Source organism: Dryobates pubescens, chromosome 15 (genome assembly GCF_014839835.1).
Source record: "Dryobates pubescens isolate bDryPub1 chromosome 15, bDryPub1.pri, whole genome shotgun sequence".
Lineage (NCBI taxonomy): Eukaryota > Metazoa > Chordata > Aves > Piciformes > Picidae > Dryobates > Dryobates pubescens.
This window is the reverse complement of record NC_071626.1, coordinates 18,064,267-18,089,330: the sequence shown is the minus strand read 5'-3', so window position 1 is coordinate 18,089,330 and position 25,064 is coordinate 18,064,267. Positions and strand designations below refer to the sequence as shown.

The 25,064-nt window shown below is 52.4% G+C and overlaps 1 protein-coding gene across 8 annotated transcripts in view; it reads right to left on the bottom strand.

Annotated features, from left to right (window-relative positions):
• ZNF384 (zinc finger protein 384) overlaps positions 1 to 2,940 on the bottom strand; it is a 30,179-nt gene extending 27,239 nt beyond the window's left edge. For 2 of the 8 annotated variants that reach the window (XM_054167699.1, XM_054167701.1), the window contains exons 1-2: positions 2,782 to 2,940; positions 2,220 to 2,268 (exon numbers count right to left, since the gene is read on the bottom strand). The gene's annotated coding sequence lies outside the window, so the exon portion shown is untranslated. The other 6 variants (XM_054167704.1, XM_054167703.1, XM_054167705.1 and 3 more) reach the window with 6 other exon arrangements.
• Between the last annotated feature and the right edge of the window lie 22,124 nt (positions 2,941 to 25,064).

Genomic DNA, 25,064 nt, shown 5'->3' with positions numbered 1-25,064 from the left:
GAGAAGAGGTATTTAAATGAACCAAATTACCTGATAATTTTGGTTTTATGAATTGCTCACACAACAGCAGAGCCAGGTTTTCCTGCCTGCTTGCTCATTCCAAGCCAACCAATACGCACACCTGAGGATGAATTATTTACCTGGCCTCGGTGGCATGCAGTCAGACTGCCAGCTGCCTGACTGAATTACTGCCATTCACCTTGCTGTGATTCAATCAGACTCTGATGGGGCAAGGCTCTTTCCTTCCTTCCTCTGCTTCCTTTCCTGAGCCAACCTGAGGACGCTATCCACGGCAAAGACCTAAGCACGCAGTGCTTCATAGCAGGGCTGCCGTCTTCCCCCAGATGGGCACATAAAGACAGAATGTCTTCCAGGAAACTGAGCTGAAGCAAGAGGGAATTTTGGGTTGGACTGTCAAGTGTGGGGGGGTTTGGGTGGGTTTTGCTTGGTGTTGGGTTTAAAATCAAAACCTTCAAAGTGAACCTGATTCTGCAGGAACTCAAAGTCCTGTATCGTAATCAGATGCATTTGTCAAGTAAAATTTGGACTTGTCCAAGACTCCCTTGGATTCTACTGCAGACTTTGAGTCAAACAGAAAGATGCCAATTTAAACCACAAAAAATAACCTCACAAGAGCTGTCTCATTTAAAGACTACAAGAAATGAAAAGCAACTCCATTTCCAGAGCCTACAATCCAGACTAGCACAGGCCAGGGTACCCACTGGCTGCCTGTCTCCACCTAGTCTCCTAGCAGAACTTCACCTAACTTTTGCTTCCTCAGGTTCCAAAGTGTGCAGGTCAAAATCAGGCTCTCACTGTCAAAACATGACTGCACTGGTTTTGTTCAACTCTCTTAGAATCCATCTCCCCCATCCAAAGATCTTTCATGCCTGAGCTGATAGCAGGCCTCAAAACTTTTGGCTTGAAAGGCTGAAGTGTGATGAAGCTGTAAGAACACGGAGGAAAAGGAGAAACGGTGTCAGAGTTGAAGCTTTCATGCAATCTTGCTAGCAAGCCAGTCTTCCAAAAGGAGAAAACAAAGAGAAGATTCCTCCACCAAACTACTGCCTTAAGGCCCACAAGCTCTCCCTCCCCTACCCCACTTTCAGGCTGAAGGCCATTTGGACAACATGCACCCCTGTTGGCAGCCCCCACTTTAACCCTGCTCACACTTACTTCACCAGAACTTTGCACGTAACCCTTCCAATTGCTCTATAACTACCAGACATGGGCTGGAGCTTCAACCCTGTACCACAGCACGTTCCCACTGCAGTGCCTTCATCATCCCAGCTTCCACAAACGGGCCAGAGATGGGACCTTCTTCCTATTCACCAGTCTAGTATCAGACAGATGTCAAGGTACCCTCCTGATGTAAACCAAAAACACCTTCTATGTACAGACCACAAAGGTACATACACCAAAAATACAACCGAGTGAACCAGCGAACTCACAAGGGACAAGGGATCTGGAGTTTAGATCTCAGAGTACTTCACAGAGTCACATACTTAACGTGCTGGGCTTATACTTCTTTGCAGGTCATCACTTTAATCATAAACAGAGAGACAAAAGCACGTGCAAGTACACGGTGAGGTGGAGGCTGTTTTTCTGGAAGGCACAATCAGGTATTTAGAGGCTGATTTTTAAGGTGCTTTTCTTTACCCTCCAGACACCTAGCTTTTGTTTTCTTACGGGTGTAGAGTCTGCAGTTGACAAAAGGTGCCCCCTCCCTCTGCCCCAAGAATGGTTTCCAATGTTGTTTTACAGTCTGCCCAAGATCTTTGCTCAGCAACAAGGAGCTTTCAGGCTTAATTGCTGCAAAGTACTAAGGATGCTGAAGGCCACACAGGCTGTAAGGTCAAACGCAGAAACGTCTCCACAAAGCTCTCAAGCACCAAATCATTCAAATGCAGCTAAATCTTTGGAACAATCACATCTGAATGCACATCAAGATTATCCCAAGCATGCTGGACAGGGTTCTCAATCCCAAACCCACACACCAGAGTGGGAACAACTCTAGTGCTTGACACATGCATAGCCTCCACCCCAAGTGACTGAGCCACTGCTGAAACAGGTGCCTGGCAGGGGCCATACCCCATGCCACAGTTCCCTTCAGCCTCTCCTGCACCATGGAGCAGAAGCCATTTCAAGAACCCACAACACTGAACCCTGAGGGAAGCCCATGGGGCGAGGGGGAGTCACTCACAGCAGAAGCTCCTTACCCCTCTCACTCTCCCTCCTCTTGCATTTCTCCTCCTTCCAGGGCCGTCTCTGCAAACAAACCGCCAGGGTTACCGGAGCGCCCGGGGCCTTGCATGACAGCGGCCGGCGCAACGCGGGGCCCCCGGTCCCGCCGGCCACATCTAGCCCCTGGGGGACAGGCCATGGGCCGGGAAGCAGGCTCCCCGCAAGGATCGCCCGGGATGGTAGGAGGGGCCCGGACCCACCTCCCCCCGCGGGGCCCCGCACGCACAAGGCGGCGGCGGCGCCTGAGGACGGGGCGCGCCGCCTTGTCGTCCCCCGCGGGGCTGGTCCAGAGCTCAGCCACCCGCGACGGAGCCCCTGGGCGCGCTTTGGCACCAGACACCGGGACGGGCGGGCGACCAGACAGACATACAGACAGACAGCCCTCCTCCGTTTCCGCTTCCGGATCGCTCCGGCCCCGGAAGTCCCGCTCCCCCCGGGCTCCCCCGGCCCTCACACCCGCCACCCGACAGATTACCGGGCACCACCCCCCAGCGGCGACCCCGACCCTGACTCCACCGGCGGCAGCGGCCTCCTCACCGGAAAGAGGAGCGGCGAGTCGCTTCCGGATCAGGGGGCGGAGCGCGCCGTAGCTCTTCCGGGGCTCCGAGCAGAGCGGAACGGCGTCATCGGCGGCTTCGCTCGCAAAAGAGGCGGAGCGGGAGGCGGCCGCTGGCCCGGGGCAGGTTTTCCCTCGGCGGAGTATCTGCGGGCGGCCAAGCCGGGCCGGAAGCTAGGCCCGTGTGGCGGCGGCGGGCGGGCGCGCGCTTACCGGAAGTGCGAGGGGCACGGGCGGGAGGAAGGGCGGAAGTGGCCGTGCGGCGGTCGCGAGGCAGCTTCCGGCGGAGGCGGCGCTTCCCCGCGAGACGTGCGCGCGGCGGGACGGGCCGCCGCCATCATGAATATTCATCAGCCCCGGGCGGCCGTGTGGCCGCCGCCGCACCTGCCGGCCGGGCGGCCGTCGTTGGCCCTGCTGCAGGCCTCGGCCGAGCTGGCCCGTGGGGCGGGCGTGAGGGCTGTGCCGCAGCAGCGGCTGCAGAGCCTCCGCTCCTCCGGCCACGCCGCCTTCCCGCCCCGCCGAGACCACCCCACCGAAGCGTGACTTCAGCCTGCCGAGCTGGCTGGGAGCGCCGGCTTCACCGCGGCCTAGCTTCCCCTGCGCCTGGTGGCTCTGCAGCAGGTCCAGCCGGAGCCAGGGTTGGTGGCAGTGCAGGAGGGAGGCGCTAGCTCAGCTTGGGCATCGCTGGCAGCCCGGCGAGACGGGACAGCGTGGCTGACCCAATGGGTCACCGCCACCTCCTGGGGGTCGTTCTGGCAGCCGCTTGGTGCCTGCTGGCGCTAGCACTGCCCTGGCCAGATGCCGAGCGCCTTCAGCGTGGTAACCCAACACGAAGGACTCTTGGACAGCTGTTTTTCACCTGGGTTGGCAAACTCATTTCTCTCATCAGGATTGTAGGGGATGGGAGGTCAAGGCCAGGCATGGAGGGGAGTGGGGTAACCCTCTGCCACAGTTGCAGGCCAGCGGCTCAGTATAACCACACCCAAATACTAACGTTTTTATTTGTAACTCTTCACAACTTGACCCCGGGGAGGGCTGCAGCTCACCCTCGTTTTCACTCGGTCAGAATTCCATTTCACAGTCGTCCTGCCTAGGTTTTGGCTGGCAGTTTCTTGCTGTCTCCCGGCGCTGCCAGGCATGTGGCTGTGCAGTGTGAATTACTGTGCTCAACGCAGCAGGCAGGCCTCTCAGCCTTGGCCGTGGTGCAGGAGAAGGCATGAGGCTGTTCCAGCAGTAGATGACACACAGGTGCTCCATGTGGTTATTAAGCCACACTGGCTGATCACCCCCACACCTGACAGGAGGCAGCCCACAGGATCACCAAGCCACATGGATTGATCACCCCCACACCAGACAGGAGGCAGCCCACAGGATCACCAAGCCACACTGGCTGATCACCCCCACACCAGACAGGAGGCAGCCCACAAGATCACCAAGCCACAGTGGCTGATCACCCCCACACCAGACAGGAGGCAGCCCACAGGATCACCAAGCCACACTGGCTGATCACCCCCACACCAGACAGGAGGCAGCCCACAGGATCACCAAGCCACACTGGCTGATCACCCCCACACCAGACAGGAGGCAGCCCACAAGATCACCAAGCCACACTGGCTGATCACCCCCACACCAGACAGGAGGCAGCCCACAGGATCACCAAGCCACATGGATTGATCATCCCCCCACCAGACAGGAGGCAGCCCACAAGATCACTAGTCTGCTCTGGCTGCTGCAGCTTCACCCTAGCTAACACTGACAGTTTTGGTAGAAAGAGACCCTTAGACCTCTGGGTGAGGGGCAGTGAGCACAACCTGGAACATAAGAGGACCCATGTGAACAAAAGGAAAGAATTGTGCACTTTGAGGGTGGCAGGGCACTGGGCCAGGCTTCCCAGAGAGGCTGTGGAGCCTCTACTGGCATTCCAAACTCACATGGATGTCCTGTGTGATTTACTTTGGGTGATCCTTTTCTAGCTGGGGTTGGACTGGATGATCTACCAAAGTCACTTCCAGCCCCTACCATTCTGTGATTCAGACATCTTCACCACTCATAGCAGGGCTGACTTCGGCACTGGAGCCACTCTCCAGGTCAGCTTAGGTTTCCTTCACCTGTTGGTGCTCATTGGGCAAGTCGGCTGAGCCACTTCAGGGCTCTAGCTTGGAAGAAATCTTTGTTTTCCTGATTGTTGCATGATTTTTCTGCCAGCTTGGCATGGTGGAGCAGCTTTTCAGCCGTGGGAGCAGGGAGGGGAGGCCTGGAGCAGCCAGGTGGACTCTGGTGGTCATGGAACCGCAGCATCCGGAGCAGTGGGCAGAAGGGAATCTCCTGGTGGCTGAGAGGCAGGTGGCTGGAAGCCACGGTGCCTGCCTGTCCACACAAGGTGCTGGGGTGCTTAGAACTACCACAGGGAGTATTGGTCATCCCAGGCAGCACAGAACTTCCTCCTGAGAGGAGCCAGGATTAGCTCCATGTTCTTCAGCAGGCAATTGTTGATTTATTTAAATAAAAGGAGTTGGCAGCCTAATCAGTTTGGAAATTAACTTCCTTGTTAATTGGGGGGGGGTGACTTACTCATGAATATTCACAAATGCTCATCTCTTTCTTTTTTCATCTCCTCTATGTAATTTATTTTTGTAATTGTCAGATCACCTCTGAAGGTGACATTTCTCTCCTCATTCTGCAGTGTGGCAAATGCCTTCAATCCTGTGCCTTGGAACTCCAGCCTGGCACTGATGGCTGTTTTGCCTCCTCTCTGCCCCAGAGTCCTCTGCAGCCTCCCAGTTCCCTTCTTTCCTCTCTGCATGCTTCTTGTAAAGAAGTAAGACAGAGGGACTCAGGCTGGGGAGGGATTCTCAGGATGTCAGGTAGTGACAGGGGGAATGGAATGGAATGAAGCTGGAGGTGGGGAGATTCAGGCTGGATGTGAGGAGGAAGTTCTTCCCCATGGGAGTGGTGAAGCCCTGGAATGGGTTGTCCAGGGAGGTGGTTGAGGCCCCATCCCTGGAGGTGTTTAAGCCCAGACTGGATGAGGCTGTGGCCAGCCTGATCTAGTGTGGGGTGTCCCTGCCCATGGCAGGGGGGTTGGAACTAGATGATCCTTGTGGTCCCTTCCAACCCTGACTGATACTGTAAGACTGATACTATGAGAGTTCTCCAAGAAGAGGGCTGGGCTGGGCTTGGTAACTGGCAGAGCTTGTCAAAGTGTCCTACAGCAGACAGGGTGAAATTGTGATTCCCAGCTGAGGAGTGGGACAGAGTGGCCAACATCTTACCCTGCCGAGAGCTTTCTGCTCCCCCTCCCACCCCGCACTGCTGAGCACCCTTCAGCAGCACGTGAGGCAGTGTGACTAACATCTGTCACAGACACTTGATTTCTCTTATCTCCTTCGCTTGGGAGGAGGCAAAATCAGAGAAACACGGCTCTGTGTCTCTGGAGAGTACAGCTGAGCTCTTTACCTTCCTTCCCAGCTTTCTGTTGCCCCCCTTTCTTTATCCCGCCTGCCCTTGCTCCTTCTCCACCGCGGGGGAAGAGCATCCTAGAATCATAGAACTGTTTCAGCTGGCAAAGACCCCAAAGATCATCCAGTCCAACTGTCAACCTAACACCACCATGGCTATTAAAATATGTCCCAGCAGTCATGGTGCTGACCAGCACCGTGGATTTCTTCCTGGTGAGGTGTGCCACGTGTCCCACACATATGTGCTTTGGCTGGCATTTCATGACACCTACCAGCTGGGTCCAGCTGAGGACTGTGGAGTTTCAAAACCTGGATGTAATTACTGGTGCTGGGGACAGGAGGAGCAGTGTGGGCAGCAGTGGGGTTGAAGAAGTGTCCTCCTTACCCCAAGCCCACTGGCTGCTTCCAGACTGGCTCATTTCTTTAAGACACTCAGCTTTGGTACAGCCTCCATCTGTGCAACTTCTCCTTGAGAGCACACCAGCTCGGGGCTCAGAGCTGTGAGGAGGGGCAGCCAGACTGCACCAGCCATGGAGTTCACCCAGCGGCACTGCAGGCCGGGCTGGCAGCTGGGCAGGGGGGCGCTGAGAGAGGTTTGCAATTGTACGGCAAGAAAACGAGGCAGCTGTGCGCGGTAACAGCCCCGGAGGACGCGGTAGGTGGAGGGGAGCGGGGCCGCCCTCCTGCCGGCAGGAGCATGCAGATAGCGCAGCCGGGTGCCCACCTCCTGCTGAGAACACCGGCTCCTGACCGGCTCAGGAGAGAAAGTGTGTGCCGGGAGCCAGCTAAGCCCAGAGCTGCCACGGCAGCTGTGCTCTCACAGCCTTTGTAACAAGCTCCACAGCTTTAACCTGGGAGGGTGGCAAACACACAACTCCATGGAGGCTGCCTGCTCCATCTTCCATCCTTGATTTACCCCTCCACAATCACATCCTGTTCCCACCTCAGCTCTTCCCTTTTCTGTTTCTCTGATTTCTTCATCTCTCTCTCCTTCCACACCAGCCTAAGGTAGAGTCCCCACCTCTGGACCATCAATACTGGTTACAGACCACCAGCTTTTGGTACCCCTGCTCTGTTTGAACACCTTTTGACTGCAGTCTGTGTGCAGCCTGAGGTGTTCATAGTGGCTGTCCCAATAATATTGGTGATACTTTATAGAACCATGGGATTGTTTTGGTAGGGAAAAAAAAACAACCTTTAAGATCATCAAGTCCAACCATTCTCTAGCTCTACAAAGGCTGCCACTAAACCATCTCCCTCAGCACCACATCTCAGCATCTTTTAAACACCTCCAAGGATGGGGATTCAACCACCTCTCTGGGCAGCCTGTTCCAGTCTTTGAGAACTTTCCAGTCAAGAACTTGCTTCTAATGCCCCATCTAAACCTCCCCTGGGACAACTTGAGGCCATTTTCTCTCCTCCTATCACTTGTTACTAGGGAGAAGAGGCCAAACCCCCACCTCACTCCAACCTCCTTTCAGGGAATTGTAGAGAGCAATGAGGTCTCCTCTCAGCCTCTTTTTCTCCAGGATAAACAACCCCAGTTCCCTCAGCTGCTCCTCACCAGACCTGTTCTCCAGACCCTTCCCCAGCTTTGTTGCCCATCTCTGGATCCACTCCAGCACCTCAATGTCATTCTTGGAGTGAGAGCCTCAAAACTGAACCTAGTCCTCAAGTTGTGGTCTCCCCAGTGCTGAGTACAGGGGCACAATCCCTTCTCTGGTCCTGCTGTTCACACTATCACTGATCCTAAGCAGGATGATGGTGGCCTTCATGGCCACCTGGTTCATCTCCATACATCTGTCAGTCAACACCCCCAGGCCTTTCTCTGCTGGGCAGCTTTCCAACCACTCTTCCCCAAGCCTGGACTGTTCATGAGATCCTGCTTGCCTGGTATTTAAGTGCCTGGCCTGATGTATTCAGTAAGTTGCCTGGAGGGGCAGCTGAATTACTGGGGGGAACCTGACCAAGAGGCAGAGATAGGCTTGGGATTGGTGCTGATGTAGTGGCACAGCTTTCAAGGACTGTGGCTGTTCATTCTTGCCCAGATGTTCATCTGCTAGTGGCATAGTATTAGGTTCATCCTGAAGCTGGTATTTTAATCTCATGAGTACATTTCTGAGCGTGGTGTGTTGTCCTCTCTGTCCCAGGGAACTGTCATCTCTTTGGCTATCAGCTGATTAAATCCCCTGGCAGCATGCAGCAGAGAGCATTTCAGCCTGTCCTTCTGGCTCTCATTCTTCTGCATGGAGATAGACTGCAGCTCTCCCTGCTTTGCAATCTCTCTGGTTAGTTTTGTCTAAGGGTTGTGAAATGCATGGTAACTCATGATCACAGAATGTGAGGGGTTGGAAGGGACCTCCAAAGCTCATCCAGTCCAACCCCCTCTGCCAGAGCAGCATCACCTAGGGCAGGTCACACAGGAACACATCCAGGTGGGTCTGCAATGTCTCCAGGGAAGGAGACTCCACAACCTCTCTGGGCAGCCTGCTCCAGGGCTCTGGCACCCTCACAGGAAAAAACCTTCTCCTTCTGTTCCCATGGAACCTCCTCTGCTCCAGCTTGCACCCATTGCCTCTTGTCCTGTCATTGGACATCCCTGGGCAGAGCCTGGCTCCACCCTCCCCACACTGCCCTGCACATCTTTATAAACATGAATGAGGTCACCCCTCAGACTCCTCTGCTCCAAGCTAAAGAGCCCCAGCTCCCTCAGCCTCTCCTCAGCAGGGAGATGTTCCACTGCCTTCAGCATCCTTGTGGCTCTGGGCTGGACTCTTTCAAGCAGCTCTCTGAGGTCCTTCTTGAATAGAGGAGCCCAGAACTGGACACAATATTCCAGATGTGGCCTCACCAGAGCAGTGAAGAGGGGCAGGAGAACCTCTCTGGACCTACTGACCACACTCCTCCTAATCCATCCCTTCTTGGCCACAAGGGCACATTGCTGGCTCCTCATCAAAGGCTATAAGGTTGGTTAAACATGACATCCCCTTGGGAAAACCATGCTGACTGCTCCTAGTGACCTTCTTACCCTTGATGTGCCTGGAGACAGCAGAGAGCTATAGTGTGCGTTACCCTGCGCTCGTGTCCTGCCCGAGCCATTGCATTTCAGTGGCATCTACTCTCCTGTGGGCAAAGAGCAGGAACATCTTTTGGACTTAGAAGCATATGTGGCAACAGTATTTTTCACTGAAAAGTGAAAAAATTAAAAGGCTTTTTCACTGAAAGAAGTAGATTGCTCTGGAAACGAGAGCGTGGGAGTCTCTGTTGAGCAGGAATGTAGTAACCCAGGACTGAGCAACCTTAGCTACAAACTGAGTTCATTTGGCTACTCCAGTAAGGGCAACTACTTAGCAAACCTTCTGCTGGTGTGCCACAAATACAAAACCCATCATTTGGAAGGAGGACAAAGTATTACTGGATGAGTAAAAAACCACATATTGCTGGATGAGGATCAGTAAGGCACAGTGGAAGGTCTTGCACTTAAGTCAGGGCTGTCCTAGATATCAATCCAGGCTGGGGGATGATGAGACTGAGAGCAGCCCTGCAGAAAAGGACTTGGGGATGCTGCTGGGTGAGAAGCTGAACATGAGCCAGCAATGGGCACTTGCAGCCCAGAAGGCAAATTGCAGCCTGGGCTACATCAAAAGCAGTGTGGCCAGAGATGGAGAGAGCTGATTCTGCCTCTCTGCTCTGCTCTGGGGAGACCTCCCAGCAGTGCTGTGTACAGCTCTGGAGTCCCCAGCACAGGAGATAGAGGAGGCCACAAAGATAATCAGGGGGCTGGAGAACTTCTGCTGTGAGGGCAAACTGAAGGAGCTGGGGTTGCTTAGTCTGGAGAAAAGAAGGCACCAGGCAGACCTAATAGCAGCCTTCCAGTACCTGAAGGGGCTACAAGAAGGCTGCAGAGGGACTGTTTGCAAAGGCCTGCAGTGATAGGATGAGAGGCAATGGTTTGAAATGAGAGAAGAGCAGATTTGGATTGGATGTTAGGAACAAGTTCTGCACCTTGAGGCTGCTGGAACACCGCAACAGGTTGCCCAGGGAGGTAGCTGAGGCCCCATCCCGGAGATCTTCAAGGTCAGACTTGATAAGGCTTCAGGCAAGCTGCTCTAGTGGAGGATGTCCCTGCTGACTGCAGTGGGGTTGGACTGAATGACCTTTGGTGGTCCCTTCCAACCCAAACAATTCTATGATTCTATGTGCAAAGACAGAAGGGCTGTGCCCCAGGAACTTCAGCACATTGCAGAAATCACAGTCCCATCAGAAGTGCCTGGGGGGAATCCCTCTTGCATGGTCTCAGCCAAAGCACTCCACGGGCTCAGCCTGTTCCAGTAGGGTAGCAGCTTCTCTGCAGCATTAACCCCGAAAGGCTTCAGCCAAAATTGATTTTGTTAGATCACCACAAAAAGTCTGAAGAAGCATTTTGAACATGATTCAGTAGTGAGTCCTTCAAGCAGTGAAGTATCCCTGCAGCCTACGCTGCATTAAGCAAAGTGTGTTCAGCAGATCAAGGGGAATGATTATTCCCATTCACTGGAGAGGCTGTGAGGCCCCACGGAGAAGATTTATGCCTAGGACTGACTCCTCAGTACAGCAGGGAGGGTGACAAACTGCAGCATGGCCAGCAAAAGGGCCTCACCAGGAGAAGGCTGCAGCACAAAATGGAGAAGGCAGGAAGAGCTGGATCGCTTAAAAAGAGAAGACTAATGGAGCAGCTAATGGCTGTCTGCTTCTTCCTAAAGGAAATGTGTGGAGCAGCTGGAGCCAGCCTCTGAGAAGGCAGCATAATGAAAGGGTGAGACACAATGGACAGAAGTGGCAACAAAGGAAATTCAAAACATCCATAAGGGGAAATTTCTTCCCTGTGAGAGCAGTTCAGCAGTGGAAAAGGTGTCTAGAAAGAATGGGGAACCTCCATCCTTGGAGATCCTCACTGCAATGAGGACATTGAGGTGCTGGAAGGGGTCCAGAGAAGGGCAACAAAGCTGGGGAAGGGTTTAGAGAACAGGGCTGGTGAGGAGCAGCTGAGAGAACTGGGGGTGTTTAGTCTGGAGAAAAGGAGGCTGAGGGGAGATCTTCTGGCTCTTTACAACTCCCTGAAAGGAGGCTGGAGTGAGGTGAAGGTTTGTCTCTTCTCCCTAGTATAGGAAGGAGAAGAAATGGCTTCAAGTTGTGCCAGGGAAGGTTTAGGTTGGACTTTAGAAGAAACTTTACTGAAAGAACTGTCAAGGATTGGAACATGCTATCCAGGGAAGTGATGGAGACACCATCCCTGGAGGTGGTCAAAAGATGTGTAAACATGGGACTTCAGGACGTGGTTTAGTGGGCATGGTGGGTTTGGGTTGATGGTTGGACTCGATGATCTTGAAGCTCTTTTCCAACCTTAGTGACTCTATGGTTGTATTCTGTGATTCTGTGTTCAGAAGTGTGCACAAATCCTTGAGCAACCTGTTCAAGCTCTGGAGTTACCCTGCTGTGAGCAGGGTATTGGACTAGGCACTTCTGCAAAACCCTTCCCACCTGTCTTTTTCCACCCCCTGCATGTGGGTGTTTCTGTGCTGCTGATCTGCCATGAGCCCCTGTGTTTGTGCTGACAGCAGTCTCAGCATCTCTGATGCCCTCCTGCATGAACATCTCTTTGCCAACTTGCTTGCCCTCTCTGTAGCCCTACTTGACCCATCTTATTCTATGCCAAATCTCCTAACAACAGGACCTCTTGGGTTTGGGGGTGATCTCGCAGTCTGGAGGAGGACTTGGGGGTGTCAGTTGGTGACAAACTCCCCAGGAGCCAGCAATGGTCACTGGCAGCCCAGAAGGCAGCTGTGTGCTGGGCTGCATCCAAAGCAGGGAGAGCAGCAGCACAGGGAGGGGATTCTGCCCCTCTGCTCCGCTGAGGCTCCACCTGCAGCACTGCCTCCAGTTCTGGTGCCTCCAGCATAAGAGGGACAGGGAGCTGCTGGGGCAGGTCTAGAGGAGGGTCATGAAGATGATCAGAGAGCTGGAGAACCTCCCCTGTGGGGCCAGGCTGAGTTGGGGCTGTTCAGCCTGGAGATGAGATGGCTCTGGGGAGACTTTAGAGCAGCCTTCCAGTACCTGAAGTGGGCTACAAGAAAGCCTGGAAAGGACTTTTGACAAGGGCTTGTAGTGATAGAACAAGAGGGAATGGATTGAAGCTTGAGGAGGGCAGATTGAGACTGGAGATTAGGACAGAAGAGGGTAAACACAACTGTTGGAGGCATCAATGCTGGAGTCAGTAAAAGAAGACAGAAGAAGAAATTCTTTCCAGTGAGGGTGGTGAGACACTGGAACAGGTTGCCCATGGAGATTGTGGATGCCCCCTCCCTGGAGGTGTTCAAGGTCAGGTTGGATGAAGGTTTGTGCCAACTGGTCCAATGGAAGGTGTCCCTTCTCATGGCAGGGGAGTTGGAACTGGGTGATCTCTAAGGTCCCTTCCAACCTAAACCAAAATTGTATGAGTCCTTAAGCTGGGACATCCATGTTCTTCTGAACAGCAGCAATCATTGAAATGTCATCTAAACTGATACTGCAGTATGGGGAGAGCCCCATGCCCCCCAGCTTCACCTCTTCAGGAGCAGAAAAACTTTAGTAACTCCTTCCCATTCTTGAGCTGGGTGTCTGCATGTTGCTCTGCAGTCAGAAAGCCTGTCATGAGTTTCAGGAGATCTCTGTTCTCATTGAGTCACTTCACAAGTTCCCCTCATGAACCACACTTCTCTGCTAGCCTAATGCAGAGCACCGAGTGCCCCAGCACAGGGATAGGTGCTTGGCTCATGTGCTCCTCACACCACCTTTGATGTTCACCATAGTGCTGCTAAAGCACCTCCAGGTCTTTACAGCTGCCTTGTATCATTTCTCAGTAACAAGGGTGAGGTTGAAAAAGGTGGGAGAAGAGCATAGAAGAAAAGGTGGAGAGCAGTAGATCATTTCATTAAGGCAGGAGCCAAGCTGGAGAAGCTGTATTGCAGCAAGACTGGAGCTCGCCAGCTCACCTCCATCCTTGTGTTCTCCCAAAACTGGCTTAGGAAACTGCAGTTTAGGGAGCAAAGATTTGCAGCATATCCATCAAATTAAGGGTAAGCATGCCAGGGCAGGAAAAAGGGAGCTATATTTCAGGGAGAGAGAAAACAAAGTACTCTGGGCAGTGGCAAACCCATTAGTCTAGTCTCAACAGAGCGTAAGGTTAAGAACAAATTACAGAAGGAAAACAAAATTAAAGCTAGAGCAGTAAGTGGAAAATGGAATCAAATACAGAAGGGGTTTATCAACAGGGGCACTGTGTGCCCTTAACTTGATCCTTTTCTTTGCCTCCTTTTGCTTTTCCTCACCTGGATGAAAACAAAGAGATCGGTAAACCTAATCTCGCTACCTTTCGGCAGGGCATTTGCTACAGCAAAGGCTGCAGACAGCTGGGTGAGGAGAAGCGAAAGGAATTAGTAGGAGAATTGTAGATGGGTAAAATGCTGGGGAAAGGCAGATGATGTGTAGAGTCAAAAGGGAACTTTTAAGGAATGTTACTGGCCTTGGGAATAATTCCACTTGTAGTAATGGCTCTGGCTCAGCAAAAAAAGCAGCGCGGAAAGGAAGTTTGCTGATTAAATGCGTTTAGAAGAATTACTCACAGTCTGGAGCAGAGAAGTGTGAGGTCCTGTTCTCTGCTCCTGCTAGCAGCAATGGCTCTTACAGACAGAGATTCAGTGGTTGGAAATGACAGAAGAAAAGGCAGCTCTGGGTGCATTCGTCATTCAGGAGGTGATTATGAAGCTGCGACGTGACGCGCTCGCGAAGACAACAGCCTTAAAGAGATCATTATGGTAATCTTATTTGGGATGCTACATACAATTTGTCACCCGTGTTCAGGAGTGGGCTCAGGGCTGGCAGCAGCGTAGGGGAGTCAGAATAACAAAGGCTGTCTCCATGCCTCCCCCTGCTTGCTCTGCGAGTGGATGTGGAGAGGGGCTGGCTTCTCTCTGGAAATCCATTTTCTGTACGGGCCTGTGCCCAGCGAAATGAGCCATTGCAGAAGGGATGGAGCTCAGCCATTACTGAGCCACGCTGTCCCTTTCCCTTCTGAGTTTGGCTCTTTTTAAGGCTTCATAGATTTACCTCTCCCTGCAGTGTAGTTCCTTGGCAGGCAGAGTAGTTCAGCACCACAAACACAGTGCTGTAAGAAAAGAGGTGCTGAACACAAGCCCACATTTCCCTGCTCCATCCCCCAAAGAGTTTTTCCATAAAGGGTAAAAAGATCAGTCCAAAAATCCTGTCTTCTCTCTGCAGGTGACTTCTTGCTGTCTCTCCCACGTAACACCCACTGCCAGCAGCCCTCTGAGGAAGGAAATTTAAAACTCAGCATCTCAGCAAAGTCTTTGGACTTTCATTTCCAATCCAAACCATTCTATGAATGGTTTGGATTGGAAGGGACCTCCAAAGGTCATCTAGTCCAACCCCCTCTGCAGTATCCTCCACTTGATCAGGTTGCCCAGAGCCCTGTCAAGCCTCACCTTGAATATCTCCAGGGATGGGGCCTCTCCTTGCAACCTGTTCCAGTGTTCCACTACCCTCATGGCAAAGAGCTTGTTCCTAACATCCATCTAGGGAGCTGGGGTTGCTTAGCCTGGAGAAGAGGAGGCTCAGGGGAGACCTTATTGCTCTCTACAACTACCTGAAGGGAGGTTGTAGACAGGCAGGGGCTGGTCTCTTCTCCCAAGCAACCAGCACCAGAACAAGAGGACACAGTCTCAAGCTGCACCAGGGGAGGTTTAGGCTGGATGTTAGGAAGAAATTCTTCATAGAGTGATTGGGCATTGGAATGGGCTGCCCAGGGAGGTGGTGGAGTTGCCATCACTGGAGGTGTTTAGGAGGAGACTGGATGGGGTGCTTGGTGCCATGGTTTAGTTGATTAGATGGTGTTGGATGATGGGTTGGACACGATCTCGAAGGTCTCTTCCAACCTGGTCTATTCTATTCTAGTTCCAACATCCACCTTCCACTAGACCAGGCTGCTCAAGGCTGGTTTTGTAGCTGGTAACCAGCACATAATGCACTGAAGCCTGTCTGAACTGAACATTCCACACATCTTGTGAAGGCAGCAGAGCCAAAAGAGTTTCATCACGATGGTTCTCAGCAGCAGAGGGACAAGGGACTGGTCTGACACCTGGTTTGCGCCTGGGCAGTGCTGCTGTAATGCCTGACTCAGGGTGGGGGGAGTGCAGCTTGCTGTGCCTTGCTTCTGCCAATGATTTCTGAGATTTATTTAATTTAATTGTGGGAAATGAAATTGGGACGAGACCTTGGGCAATCATCTAATTCATCCTCCTGACCCAGAGACAAGATGAAATAAGCACAACTCATCCCTGACAGATATTCGTTGAACCTGTTCTCGACAGCCTCCAGTGACAGGGCTCCCTTGGCCAATCTAGGCCAGCCTTTTATTGCTCGGTACTTAAAAAGCTTTTCCTATCACCCAGCTTAAGCTTTCACTGATGAAAATGAATCTGCTGATACCCACAGCCCGTTGGAAAGTGCCTTTGCACTCTGACAGCGCAATCTCCCCAGACAGATGCTCATCCTCCCTGGCAATTGCGTGCCCCTTTTGGCAGCCCCAGCCGTGGGGCTTTCCAGTTTGTGTGTGAGACTTCTGTGCCTTGTGCTGCATCAAAAGCCTCGAAGTCAGGATGTGTCACATCTGCTCCATCCTCCTCTGTCTGCCAGGGCAGTTACCCTGTCAGGCAGCAAGGTGTGATGGGCTTGATGTGATCTTCCTGATGAATGGAGGTTGGAGTGGGGTACTTTCAGGGTTGAAGTACACATTGGAGGGGAAGCCTGTTCATCCACCTAACGGGGATAAGAAAAGAGGCTGCCAGAGAGGGGCTTGGGGCTGTACAAGCTGAAGGGGCAGGAAGCAGATCCAGCCAGGATAAACTCTAATGTTGGACAAACAGTCTGCTGTTGGGGTTCTGGGGACTGCCAGGAGCATGTTGGCCAAGTGCCAGAAGCCTGGAAGGAGAGTCTGCTACAAGTGGTTCAACAGTCTATAACATCAGGGATGCATCAAGTCTGTACCCCTTGAACCTCTCTGGAATTCATTACAGACTCAGACACACTGAGAGGTTTTCAGAGTAACAGGCTTGGCCTTCATCACCATGGGTGGCTTTTCAGGTTTCAGCAGCTCTTGCCCCTTTATTGTATCCCAGAGCTTTCACAGTGTCTGGAGCAAATCCCTGTGGGCAGGGCTCCCAAGTTCCAGGTAAACAAAATGTTCAGGGAAGTAATTTTTCACATTTGTTTACAGCATCATCACAGAAAACTCACCAGCTGCCTTACTTCCTCTCCCTGTACTGAGGACAGCTTATCTCCCAGGATTACCTCATGCTGTGGTTCCCAAAGTAAGCTCAGCAGCAGCAGTGTTACCTAGTCACAGCACATCTTGCAAGCTTTCCACTGTTTCCCAACCTGTACCACATACCCAGACACTTTTTCTCCAGCAGGCAAGGCATGTAGCCATACGGCAGGAGGAGGCAGTTCCTCAGGAGGAGAGCAAGTTACAGTTTCCCCACCATCATGTCTTTCTTCCCCTTACCAGCTCCATCCTTCCCTTGTTTCACTTCAACCTGGGATGAGGAAGTTACCCTTCCTTTGTTGCACAAACCATAACTGGGAGCAGCCTCAGCCTGCCATGTGCTAAGGGGGTCTCTCAGAAGCACAGAATAGTAGGGGTAGGAAGGAGCCTCTACAGATCATCCAGTCTACCGCCCACCCCCACCAGAGCAGGTTTGCTCAGATCAAGCTGCCCAAGATTGCACTGTCCAGGTGGGTTTTGAAAGTCTCCAGAGAAGGAGACTCCACAACCTCTCTGGCCAGCCTAAGCCAGAGCTCCATCACCCTCAAAACAAAGAAGTTTATTTGATGTTTAAGTAAAACCTCCTCCGTTCTAGGAGTGCCTGATGAAATCTTTACCTCAGGATGTTCTAATCACAGAATCAGAGGGTCATTTTGGTTGGAAGAGACCTTTAAGATCATGAAGTTCAACCTTCAACCCAGTACTGCTTGGTCACCACTAAACCATGTCTCTCAGCACCACACCTATATGGCTTTAAAATACCTCCATGGATGGGACTCCACCACTGCCCTGGACAGCCTCTTTCAGGGCTTGACAGCCCTTTCAGTGAAGTTTTTTCCCCCTGATCTCCAATTTAACCCCACCCTGGCACAAGTTAAGGCTATTTCCTCCTGTCTTGTTGCTTGGAAGAAAACAGACTGACCCCAGCTCTTTCCAGCCTCCCTTCAGGGAGCTGTAGAGAGCAATGAGGTCTCCCTTCAGCCTCCCTTTCTCTGGATTAAACAACCCCAGTTCCTTCAGCTGCTCCCCACCAGACTTGTTCTCCAGACCTTTCACCGGTTTTATTGCCCTTCCTTGGACACACTCCAGCACCTCAGTGTCCTTGTGGTGAGAATACAGAGCCCAGCATTTGTGGTGTGGCCTCACCATTGAGGAAGATCACTTCCCAGGAGTACAATCACTTCACTAGCTGCCCTGTTTCTGCTGCAGGATCCCCCTGCTTCTGTCCTTGAAAGCACTGCACTGAGAGTGTCTGGCTGTCCCATGGACAGAAACACTTTGCCTTCTGGCAAAGAGATAGGAGTCAGGCACACCTCACTGTCTGCCCCCCATCTCTCCTTCCCCCCTTGCTCTCCCCTCCTTTCTGACCCCCTCTGGTGCTCCCAGTCCCACAGTGTCCCATGTAATGCTTCCTTCATCCACCCAGAACACTTTACACTTGATGCAGTGAATGCAGAGAGCTGGCAGCTGCCAGAAGGAGCAGAAGTAAGGTGGCCTGGGCATGTACTTTAACTCTAAATGTCCTGGGTTTCCACAAGTCTGTGTGTTGATGAACATAATGTTCTGGGAGGGAATGAGCTATCACCAAGCAACATTAACTCTGTGTTAACAAAGGGGTTTGACATTGAGTTTCAGCCTGAGGACAATGCTGGCACAAGAATGAATTATCACAAGCTGGGACGTGGGTACACTGAGGTTGGAAATTAAAAGGAGCTTCCTACCTTCCAGGGCAGGGACCTGGAACAGCTTCTCAGCAGCAGCAGTGAAGCCAGGAGGCTGAATGTGTTTTGGGACTGGAAGTCTCTGAGCGAGAGTGCGCAGTGGGGCTGCCTGCCACAGGCCAGGAGATCTCTGCTGGTCCTCTCCTCTTATGCAATGCAGGACATTTTCATAACGACTTTGCTCTTAAAGCAGCAGAAGCCAAGCTGGGGCGCCCAGGGCTTGCCTGGAAATAGTGCTGGCTGGCTGAGGCTGAAAGGCTGTAGAGAGAGCTGTAGGGCTGTAATTACCCGTGGAGCACAGGACTTGCATCCTGGCTGCCTCCAGCATGAGGACAGCTAGCAGGGAAATTGGAGGGGACAGCGAGTGACAGGCAGGCCCAGGACCCGTTACCTCAGGTGACAGCTGGGTGTCTTGGAGATCTGAGGGGATTTCTGATGAGCTTCACACTGCAAGCCCAGGGGAGCGTGTGCCCCTGGGAGCTGGGCACTTGCGGGGGTTGAGGCCAGCTCCTCTGCTCTCTTTGCTCCTCTTCAGCCTGGGCCAGAGAGGGCAGTCAGATGGATGAATCATGGAGCTGTTGCAGCTGGAAAAGATCTCTAAGACCATGGAGTCCAACCCTCAGCATAACACCTCCTGGGCCATTAAACCACGGCCCAAAGCGCCTTGCCTATGAGGTTTTTTGAACATCTCCAGGGTTTCACAGAGGATGGCAAAAGGGGATGGGAGAAGGGGGTGCCCCAGGAGCAGCTGGCAAAGGGAAGGGTGCCAGCAGCTCTCCTAGGGCAGCCACAGGCTGAGTGCTCTGGTGAATCAGCGGCATCTGCCTTGAAGTATCTCCTGGCTCACTCAGTCCTGCCACCAGCCCTGGACACTGGCAGTTGCTGGGGCATGGAACACGGCTCCCAGCTACCTCTGCCTCTAGGCACCTGTCTGCACTCAACTGCCCAAAGCAGAAATCCTTGCATGCAATCCTTCACTGTCAGATCACAGTGGATTATACGAGCCGGGGATCAAACGGGAGTCACAGCAAACTCAGTGCCTGACAGGCTCTGCTCTGGTTTCAGCAGAAGATTAAGGCATTACTGGGGTGATGTCTACATCTCCCCCAGAGATGAAGGACAGGGGTTTCGAGCCTAGCTGCTGACTCATAGCCAGGAGGAAGAGGAAAGCGAACATTGGCACAAAGAATGTTGCTGAACTGACTTGCATGTGTGAGGGCAGACATTGTACTGCTGCCTGTGATCCAGATGGGCTCTTCAGGAGGTGGTTTCACTGGGATCTGATGGGTTTAAGAACATGGGTCACTTATATGTAGAGCAGTTGACTTTATCTTCAAATCCACTTCTAGAAAGAGCATCCTGGCCTATATCAGCAATAGTGTGGCCAGCAGGACCAGGGCAGAGATTGTCCCCCCTGTACTCAGCACTGGGGAGGCCACACCTTGAGGACTGGATTCAGTCAGAAGGACATTGAGGGGCTGGACTGGGTCCAGAGAAAGGCAACAATGCTGGTGAAGGGTCTGGACAACAGGTCTGGTGAGGAGCAGTTGAGGGAACAGGGGCTATTTAGTCTGGAGAAAAGGAAGCTGAGGGGAAAACCTCATTCTTCTCTACAACTCCCTGGAAGGAAGTTGTAGTGAGGTAGGGGTTTGCTCCATTCTCCCAAATAAAAAGTGATAGGATGAGAGGAAATGGCCTCAAGCTGCATCAGGGAAGGCTTAGGTTGGATATTAGGAAAAATGTCTATACTGAAAGAGTGGTCAGGCTTTGGACAGGCTGCCCAGGGAGGTGGTGGAGTCATCTCTGGAGGTGTTAAAAAATGTGTAAGTATGGCACTTTGGGACATGGTTTAGTGGGCATGGTGGTGCTGGGTTGGCCATTGGCCTTGACAATCTTTTCCTAGTCTATTCTATTCCAACCTTCATGGTTCTGTGAATCTCTGATCTTTAAGAGACAAGATTCTCCAGAAGGCAGCTTCAGTCCCTGCTGTGACAATACCAGTGCTTTTTCCTAAGCCTAGATGCCTGTGGGCACTTTAGCAAGCTGCTGAACCACTGGAGAGCATGGCACTGCCCAGAGTCTAGCCTGGCTCTGCGAGGATTCAAAACTGCTCACTGTGAATGCATGGCTGCAGACCCATCTGAGACATCAGCACAGTGTTCCAGCTTCCCCACTAAATACTCATCCTCTGGCTGCACCAACTGGCAAACTCAGCAGAGGTCTGAAATGTGACCTTCATCTCAGGCACATCACCTCCAGCACACGGTGCCTCTAGCTGAAGGCTGAGACAGGCAGGAGAGGCGCACGCTGCTCCCGAGATAAGCGGAGGGATCAGGGCAGCTGGGTGAGTGCTCAGCCTAAACAATGCCTTCAGAGTCCGAGCTGTGTTCATACCCAAATTAATTTCAAATGTGCACAGCAGTAGAAGGGGCAATTTGCATGAGGTGTCACGTGGAGCTGCACAGGATTGTGCACATTGAAACAGCAAAGCAACCAAGCGCAGCCCAGGCGGGTGTGTTAAACCATTTGTGCAGGGAAACGACAGCTGAGTATCACAGCAGAAGAAAACAAATGGCTGCAAGCACCCAGGATGCAGAGTCAGCTCAGAACTTGTGAAACACCTACCTTCATCCACCATCCTGAAAGCTGCTTGGATTCGCATTATCATGCCATGAGCTCATCCACCAGGCCTTTCTGGTGCAGACTCCATGCAAGGCTCCAGGCTTGGGGCAGAGTGGCAGGAAAGCTACCCAGCAGGGAAAGACCTGGAGTGTTGGTCAACAGCCGGCTGAAGATAAGCCAGGGTGTGCCCAGGTGGCCAAAAAGGCCACCAGCATCCCAGCTTGGATCAGTAATGGTGTGGCCAGCAGGAGCAGGGCAGGGACTGTGCCCCTGTACTCAGCACTGGGGGGACAGGGGGTCACACCTTGAGGACTGGGTTCAGTTTTAGGGTCCTCACTACAAGGAGGACATTGAGGGGCTAGAGCAGGCCCAGAGAAGGGCAGCAAAACTGGTGAAAGGTCTGGAGAACAGGGCTGGTGAGGAGTGGCTGAGGGAACTGGAGTCATTTAGTCTGGAGAACAGGAGGCTGAGCAGGTTGTAGAGAGGTGAGTGTTGGGCCTCTCCCTAGTAACAAGTGATAGGAGGAGAGGAAATGGGCTCAAGTTGCACCAGGGGAGGTTTAGGTTGGATATTACAAGAAAATTCTTAACTGAAAAAGTTCTCAAAGCCTGGCACAGGCTGCCCAGGGAGGTGGTTGAATCCCCATGCCTGGAGGTGTCTAAAAGAGGCAGAGATGTGGTGCTGAGGGACATGGTTTAGCACCAGTCTCAGCTGAGCTAGAGAATGGTTGGACTCAGTGATCTTAAAGGTCTTTTCCAACCAAAGCAATGCTCTGAGGCCATGCCACTACTCTCTCCTTCACTTTTCTATCCTTGGTTTCACCTTAGCAGAACACTTTCTCACGGGTCATACTTTCTGGGCTTTGTAGTGCCTTCATCTCCCAGTCTGAGTGACTCCTCTCTCACTCAGCACCACTGCAGGTGGTCCTGTTCTTGCCCCATGGTGGTAAAGGCCAGAGGCTGAAATATTGGTTCTGGGAGCCCAGGGGCAGGCACTGACAGCCTTATTCTTGGTGGTCTTAGGGCTGCGCTTGTGCGGAGTGCAACCTTCATGGCTTAACTCTTGGTGCTTCTGTAAATCAGACCATGTGGCCTCTCTCTCAATGGGCTGGCAGCAAAAGCCAACAACATCCTTTAAGTGGGACTGCATTATCCTTTGGCAGGCACATCAGGAGGGCTGAGGCGACTTTCACCCTCTGACCTACATTTTAGGACAAGCCTGCATCCCTGACACGTGGGCTGCGTCCGCAGTGCAGCAGCGAGGCTGAGCTCTAAGGAATGAGCCATGGATATCCACAATCTCACCTGCTTCCCCTTTCTTTCCCAGAAGGGGGGCAAGCAAAACCCTCCTGCTGCTCTGGAGGCAGCTAGAAGGACCAGAGAGCTATGTGAGCACTCAGGCTAAACCAGGGCTTCAGCGTGGTACCCATGAGCTCCTAGACCCCTGCTTCACCTATCTTGTTTTCATTTATCCAGATCTTTTCTAACTTCTCTAACTCTAAATTTCCATCCTGATCCCTTCCCTCTAACTCTGCTTCCTCTTCCTGCCCCATCATTGAATCCTAACCACAACCTGTCTTTTTCTGCCCTCCCTCATGTTCCTCCTCTCTCATCACTCTCTTTAAGGCCTATGAACAACAGCTTCAATTCCTTGTACTAAAAGAGAAAATAAGGTTCCAGGAAGACCTTAGAGCAGCTTTCCAGTACTGAAGGGGGGCTACAAGACAGCTGGGAATGGTCTTTTTACAAGGGCTTGGAGTGACAGGATGAGAAGAAATGGATTGAAGCTTGAAGAGGGCAGATTAAGGCAGGAGATTAGGAAGAAATTCTTACCAGTGAGGGTGGTGAGGCACTGGAACATGTTCCCCAGGAAGGTTGTGGATGCTACTCCTTGCCCAGCCTGCACTTGTGCTTGGGTTTGCCTCTACCCAGGTTCAGGACCTTGCACCTGGGCTTACTGAACTTCATGAGGCTGGCTTGAGCCCACCCATGTAAGTCCCTCTGTGTGCCATTTCAGGCTTATATAGCCCATCACCACATGGGTGTGAATCAAATACCTCCACTGCAGGTGTGTTTAACTGGTGCCACTTGTTTTGGTTAATGATGATGTTCAGCTGTGTTCACAAAGCACTAGCCTAGCTAAATTGATTCTTCAGACACTAGCAGAGGACACAAACAACTCCTTGGTTTAGGAATGGCTCAGAAACCTTCCACCTTCTAGATCATTTAGCAAGGCTGGGATGCTACCTTCCTTAGGTGATCTTCCTGAGAAATCAGCATCCCTTCAGCCAGGCCAGGCTGCAGTGCAGATTTGACCAGTGCATGCTGTAGACATCAAACTATGCTCCTCTGACATTCAAAAATTTGAGTCACTCTAGGCTTGTTTGCTATCTTGTTTGTTGAACCCTCGTGGTGTGTCCAGCAGTCGACAAAGTCTGGCCTCCAGACTAGCCTGGCTGCCCTGGAGCATCTGCCCTGCTGCCACTGGAGCTCTAACTAGGAGCCACAGAGATGCAGGACAGGTCCCTGGAGCAGAGAGTGACATTTGTTTCCCTGCCAGCTTCCTTGTGAGGATTGATCTGAAGTTGAAGATGGTTTTGCTTGCATTCTGGTCACTCCCAGGGAACGCTGGGCTTCGGATCAATGTGGAATGCGTCACTGAATGGTCTATTACTCACTGAGGGCAATGTGCACTTGGAGACACAGCAGCCCTCAATGAAGATTCAATTCTGCCTCCGAGGATCAAAGCAGGAATGAAGCAGGGGAACTACTTAACTCTTTTACATGGCACTGAAGTGAGTGGTTGCCCGTGTCAGGGCAATTCCTCATGGCAGCTTCCAGTTGTGCTCCTGATTGAATGGCCCTCCCCACAGCCACATCCTTGAGCAGGGCACGCAGCTGTGCTCTTCCTGAGGCTGTCCATTCCCTCTGCATCAAGGCTTGCACAGGAGTTAGTCCACTTTGTCCATGCTGCTGTGCCCAGGTCAGACTGCAGCCCTGAGGAGCACAGCAAGGCCCATGGTGCTTTTCCACCAGTACCTTCATGCTCACAGTTGCCCGATTTATTTGTTTTTAATTTTGTAGATCCATAGATTGGTTTAGGTTGGAAGGGACCTTAAAGATCATCCGGTTGCAAGCCCCCTGCCATTGGGCAGGGAAACCTCCCACTAGCCATCCATGACCTCCCTGGGCAACTTGTTTCAGTGTCTCACCACCCTCACTGGAAAGAATTTCTTCCTGCTCTCCAGTCTCAATCTGCCCTCCTCAAGCTTCAATCCATTCCTTCTCATTCTATCACCACAAGCCCTTGTAATAAAGTCCCTTCCTGGCTTTCTTGTAGGTCCCCTTCAGGTACTGGAAAGGCTGCTCTAAGGTATCCCCAGAGCCTTCTCTTCTCCAGGCTGAACAGCCCCAACTCTCTCAGCCTGTCCCCATAGGGGAGGTTCTTCAGCCCTCTGATCATCTTCGTGGCCCTTCTCTGGACCTTCTCCAGCAGGTCCACATCCTTCTTGTGTTGGCTGCCCCATAGCTGGACACAGCGCTCCAGGTGAAATCTCAGCTCAGGTGAGCTCCCTCCCCAGGATGCTGGGGAGATGCTGGGAAGGTATGCAGGACTGGAAAGTAAGAAGTCAGCATGGGCAGGAGGGCAAGAGTGATGCTGTGGCAAGTGGTGATGGGAAGGGACTGGACTAGGGAGTCAGTGTTCCAGGAAGTCAGAAGAAGAAGGGGCAGCTCCCAAGTCTTCTGAAAGGAAAAGAGCAAATCCTGGTGAAGAAAAGGAACATTTCAGCATCTGTAGCCTCTGCTGAGAGAAAAACATCTGATGACAAATCAGCAGGAAGGGCTGAAGCTCTGGCTGGAAGAGGATGAGGTTTCTGCAGGACATCTCATTGCACCAATGAGTACATGAATCTGAACTTTCAGCACAGGGAGAATTTGTCACCTCCTCAGTCAAATACTCCAGCCTGCCCAGCCCCAGCTGCAGGTGGTTTACTGGTGAGGATCAGGCAGAGGGAACAGGAGGACAGTCATGTAAAACAACAGGGCTAAGGGATGGTCCTCTCACACTTGGCACAGGGGCAGAAGAGGTGTGGGTCAGCCTCTCAT